Genomic DNA, 6,093 nt, shown 5'->3' with positions numbered 1-6,093 from the left:
GCAGGAATGAGAACATGACCGGCACCAAATAATCTCACAAGGGGATAATGTACCTGGTGAGTTGTCGCTTCTTCTTCACTATAAGCAGCAGACTGGCAGCATGCAATTTCTTGTCCCAGGGAGCTGGAAGTGTCCTTTCTGCCTTTGAGAGCTAACCATGGGGCTTAGGTAATTCTTTTGGTACAAAAGCCTCCAACAAACTATAATAAAAAAGAAGTAAATCTAGTTCTATATGTACCTACTGGCCATCTTGTGATCTTTATTCCTGTTTCAGCTGATGCTGGAGTTCCCCTGCAAGGAGCAGTACCTTTAATGTGTGGGTGGCAGAGCAGCGCCCGGCTGGACATGCTTTTCTACCACAGCTGATGTTGCGTGTGGCAGCAGGGGCTTCTGCTGCCCAGCAATGGCATCCCCCTGTCATTTTCAGGAGCAGGAAAGTGGACACCTTCAGCTCCTCAGTTTTTAGAAACCCATTGCAGAAAAGTGCAGCTTTGGCATTTTGTTCGCAGTTGTACAAATGGCAGCACCCAGGGCTGGCTGGATAGGGGCTGCGAGTCGCGTAGGTTTTTTTAGACCTGTGTCAACAAAAAAATCCATCCTGCAGTCAATGTGCTTGCACTTACCAGTCCCTAATTTGCTGCTCGCTATGGGCAAATTACAGCTCTTGTGCAACCAGAGCAAAACTCCAGCAGTCCATTTGTAAACGCTGTTGAGGTTTACCAAGTGTTGAGAAGAGCAAGAGAGAGGTTACACTGGGATAAGAGCATGGAGTTGAGCAGTGGGGGTGCAAAGCCAGCAGGCAGTCTAGGAAACACCTGCAGACCCTTTGAGCCTTCCTGGGGCTTACAAAAGCGGAAGCTGACTGTTATAAGCATGTCAACACTCAAACTCTGATAGGAAAGAAATCCTTATTTATATACACATAGGCAAGTGGAAAAAAAAATTAAAGAGAGACCAAAGGTGCGAAGTTAAATATTTAATTGCGAATTGGCCCTAGTTAATTGTCATTAAGCTCCAGCAATTATCAATTAGTTCCGCTAAGGTCACCTGGGCAATCACAGTTTGGCTTCTCTATGCATATGCATTAGCTTGTGCTCATGCATTATCTTTTTCCTTTTATTTTAGACAAACCCCCCAGCTCTATCTGAGGACATGGGAAGAGGGAGCAACCGAAGGCCAGGCAATTACCTACAGGGTTGGGGAGAATCAGCCCATGGCTGTGTCAAGAAGCCTTTTGTGCTACTCTCCGTCCTTCGCTACCCACGCACTGCTCAGGTCCTGGTCTCCCAGTGCGAGCATTAATTTTCCCGGAGGCTTTATGTGGGGCTGCCTGCATGACCATGGGTGGCCCAACCACAGCTTGCTTACAAGCCAGGGGAGCTTTCCCAGTGCCTGCTCTGAAGGCAGCAGATGTTGCTTTTTCAGTGTACTTCTCATGCTGAATTGCAGGTGAGCAGGGCACAGCTTTGCACAGCCACTGAGGATGCTCAGGGCTTCTGCAAATGGAGTTTTTCAGTACCCGGAAAAAACCTGAGGAGTTCAGAGCACTTGTGAAAAGCACAGTTAAAGCAATTTACTGACTCTCTAGAGGGATTTGGTGGTGAGGAGAGTACGAATCTTTCAGCCTCATGGTGTGCTGGCTTGGCTCCAAAATGTTTTGCTGTTTCCTGCCCTATTGGCTGTGTCTGCCAGTTCCCACTGCTGTTAAAATGTAACTTCCTCATGCAACAGCCCCTTTGCTGTGCAACTCTGATTCACGCCTGCAGCCAGCTCCTTAATGAGACAACGCTGAGCAAGTCCTTCCGAAGCCTTATAGGTTGGCAAATTTGGGTGGACCTTTGCAGTACTGGGGTGGTAAGGAAACTATCCCCTGCTAAGGTGAACCTATGTTTCTGAGTTGCAGACATGGAAAATATTTTTGAAGAGATAGTTGATAGGCTTTTTTTTTAACCAGGTGCAGATGCAATGTGTTTACAAAAAAGCTGGCTATAATTCTCCTCTAGAAATGCAGCCAGAGGTGGTAGATGCTCCATGTAGGAGATATCCACTAGCATAGCCGAAAGTCAGAAGCTGCTTTGAATACACAGTTGGTTTACACGTGCCCTGCAACTTTCACATGAACTGCTGTTGCAGTTTTCTCTTTTAGTAAAATGCTATATTGGGGTGAAAAGGGATTTTTTTCTTAACTGTATAGTTCCTCTTCTAGGAGGCTGAGCAATTGGCAGTGAGCATCAACCCTGTCTGCTGGGAGACGTAGCATGGGGTGGGATCGTGGGGAAGAGCACGGGATCAAGGAGGGGGAGCCCCAGAGCAGCTTCGAAGGCTGTTTTGGAAGAACACACGTGGTGCGTATTTTGTAGCTTTTGGCCGTAGCTGCCAAACCCATGACTGATTCCAGGCTTGATGGTGAGGCTGCTGCACTTCCTGCCATGTTGTCCCTCTCACCCCCAGCACAAAGCCCGTGCTGTCTTTAGTCACTGGCATTTTGGGGGTCCATCAAACAAATTAACGCCTGGAGGCAATCTGCATACCTAGTCCTGCCAGGGGGGTTGTGATGAGAAAAAAAAACCAACCCATTTCTTTATCTGGAAGAGATACAGGGTGGTTTCGCAGCTTGTGAGGAATCAGCACACCTTGGGAGGAATACTTTTTGCTGAGCCGGGAGGTGCCCACCCACGGCTAACATCCTTCTGTCTACCAGATGCTATTCCGTTAGGCTCCAGCAAGCAAAAACAAAAGGTCCTTCCCAGCCTTTTTGCCAGGAAGATGCATATCCCCTTGTCGCTCTCCCTGGAGTCACTGGCAGCCAACTAGCTGGGCTGCTTACGTTATCCCAAGGCAAAATCCCCTCTCTGTCCCCTCAGCATCACGAAGTTCTATTGTTTAACCTCCATGTGCACCAGCTTGCTCATGGACATGCTCGCTTTCTTTTTAGCTTCCTTACATCAGCAATAAGCTATTCCAGTCTTTATTCACCTACTAATGAATTATACATTGATTATACAATAGAAGATCTCTGCATCGATGGGCTGGGCTTTTGCTCTCCCACATGACATCTCGCACAGTGCAGCTAAGCCCAGCTGCTGCTCAGCCCTCTCTGATGCCCTGAGAAAAATGAGCGTTCACTTTCTGGGCTTGTGAGCAGCAGAGCCTAAGCTGAAAAGAGAGAGCATCTGGGCTGGATGGAGAAACCTACTCAGGTTTGCATTCTCTCTGCCATAGCTCCAGCAGGAGCCAATGCTGTCCTTCCCCACTGCCCCACTCTTCCTCCTCCTCTTTATATAACCTGACCATCACAATAGATATGTTGACATAAATATTTAAAGATGGCAGAGAGACAGACCACAGATGAGAAACATTTGTTGAATTTATTAGAAACTTCATGTGCAGCTACAGGTGGCTGTAGCTTGCTACATTCCCCACTCCACAAAAGCTGCAAGGTAAACACGGTCTCCTGGTTATTGCAGTGCTTCAGCTGAATTTGCAGTCAGTCACAGGGCTTTTTGAACGAGCAGGCTTCAACCACTCCTGCTGAGGCACAGAAAAGATAATCTGGAGATGCCACCTTAGATACATGGGTGGGATTCTTAGTATTGTTTTTTCCACTCAAGATGAAGGCATTGGCTGGCTCCCCAGGGGTGCAGGCAGGCCTCTCCCAAGCTGATGAAGCTCCATCTTCCCACTGCTGTAGGCCAGTCCATGCCCTGCAGGTTGCCCTTGCTCAGATCCCTGCCTGGAAATACAATGCTGCCTGGTGTTGGCTGCCTAGGAAGTTATTAATACATGTTTTGGGACTATTAGCCTCCTACAGGATGAATTTCTGAGCTTCTTTTCATGCATCTCCAAAATGTAATATTTAAAGATTTTTGGTGATGCTGGCATTGTGGCACTACAGGTAAATTGGAAATCCAGGATATTTCTGTCATATTTTCCACAGAAAATAAGATACAGTGGTTAAAAGTTAACTAGGACCTCACCCGCAAAATTATGTGCATTTTAATCCCATGGTTTGTCTATCACTTTTGTTCTGGCTGTGAGGAAGGTAGGGGGATTGCCACACAAACCCAAGCCATGCAGCCAGAGTACCACATCAGTGGCCACCCTATGGTCCTCAGCAGACAAAGGACTTCCATCTGCTCTCCCAGATCTCCTGGAGACCCTAGGTGTTGGGTGCTGAGAGCCTGCCTTGATGCTAATTGTTTCACACCCTGGTCACACGTAGGAGACATGAGCCTGTCCTCTCCCTGCATCCCTCTCCATCACTTTTTATAAAACACAAGGGATTTTTAAGGTGAAGCTGCTGGAAGGCTGGTGAGCATCTCCCTGGGAGAAGCAGACTCAAAGTCCCGGGGACTGGGCTCACCGAGTGTTGCTGGTTTAGGGACTGCCCACTACACCCGGGGCTGGGAGGCAGCTCAGGCCACATCTGCTGCTACGTTCCCAGTGAGTCTTACCCATAGATGTCACCTATGTCAAAACCCACAAGCATGACACTGACTTTTACAAACAGATTCACAAAAACCAAACAACAACCCAAGACCAGCAGACAGAGGAAGAACACTGCAAACGCCTCCACTCTGCCACTCTGCTCTGCCTGCAAACCCAAATGCGAAACCAAATTCAAACGGCTGCGTGGGTGTGGGGGGAGTATTTTATCTAGGGTTTGAGAGCGTTTTTTTTTTTCCCTTTTTCGAGTTTAATTTTTTCTTTCAGCAGTGCAAGGCTTGGGAGATAGGTAGCTTCTTTGCAGACAGACCTGCAGCTGGCTGCTCTGTGAATGACTGTGAATTAGCAGGGCACACTGCTGAGCACTCGAACAGAGCCCATTCTGCTGGAGAGGGAAGTCATCAGCCCTATTCATAGCACTTGCACTCGATACTGGCACGTGACACCCATACATGAACTGAATTAGTGCAAATTAGTTTTACTTATTTATATAGCAGCATTTTATAAAAAGCTAATAAAGCAGCTGAGTCTTAAAAACACAGTTCTGGTACTTTATAGACTGTACAGCAAGTAGTACAGCATGACAAATGACTGTACCACATCCGAAAACACACAATCTTTGGAAACTGTATATGTTATCTTCACACTGTGTCACGGTGGTGGTTTTTGCTCTTCCTCTACATTAAGGACAAAGTTTTCAAAGTTACCCAGCGGAACTGCTTACAAAAAAAACCAGACAAATCTTCAAATCCTTTTCCACTTCCAAGTTTTGGAGAGGACTTTGTTGGTACAGCCAGATGGATGAACCCAGTTTAGACTCAGTAGGCTTCAGCCTGTAACTGGGAGCTTCTTGATGTAGAAGATGGTGGGGCTGTGCCCCTGCTCTCCCTGCCAGAGCTGCATTTGTACCTGAGCACTGAGCAGCACATTTTTTTTCACAGAATCGCTCAGTTGGAAAAGCCCTCTGAGATCATCACGTCCAACCGTTCCTGTCTACCCACTATACCATATCCCTAAGTACCTCGTCTACCCGCTCTTTAAACACATCCAGGGATGGTGACTCCACCACCTCCCTGGGCAGCCTGTTCCAGCCTCTGAAAACCCTCTCAGTAAAGAACTTCCTCCTTATCTCTAACCTGAACCTCCCTTGGCACAGCTTGGTGCCGTTTCCCCTTGTTCTATCCCCCATCACCTGGGAGAAGAGACCAGCACCCACCTCTCTACAACCTCCCTTTAGGCAGTTGTAGGTGGTGATGAGGTCTCCCCTCAGCCTTCTCTTCTCCAGGCTAAACAACCCCAGTTCCCTTAGCTGCTCCTCATAAGGCTCGAACACAGCCTGAAAGAAGGTCCCAGTATTGGGACTGTGTTAGCTTCAGACCACATTGTTTGCTAATGCCATTTTTGGAGGGCTTGAAAATGTTTGTTTCTCATTTTCCATTTTCCTTCAGTTCCCAACAATAGAGAAAAAAAGGCAGGAAGCAAGAAAAGAAAAGCAGCAGTGGCAGTGATTGCAGCTGGGGTTGCCCGTTCTCCAGTACGCAGAAGTTGACTTGAGAGTCCTTTTCCTTCATAGCCGGTGGGGCTGCTGCTGCTGAAGGCCTTATCAGTTTGCACCGAGTCCCCTCCTCTCCCACACACAGACTCTCC

The sequence above is a fragment of the Mesitornis unicolor genome, unplaced genomic scaffold, assembly GCF_000695765.1.
Source record: "Mesitornis unicolor isolate BGI_N332 unplaced genomic scaffold, ASM69576v1 scaffold3815, whole genome shotgun sequence".
NCBI classification, from domain to species: domain Eukaryota; kingdom Metazoa; phylum Chordata; class Aves; order Mesitornithiformes; family Mesitornithidae; genus Mesitornis; species Mesitornis unicolor.
Note: the sequence above shows the minus strand (reverse complement) of the source record.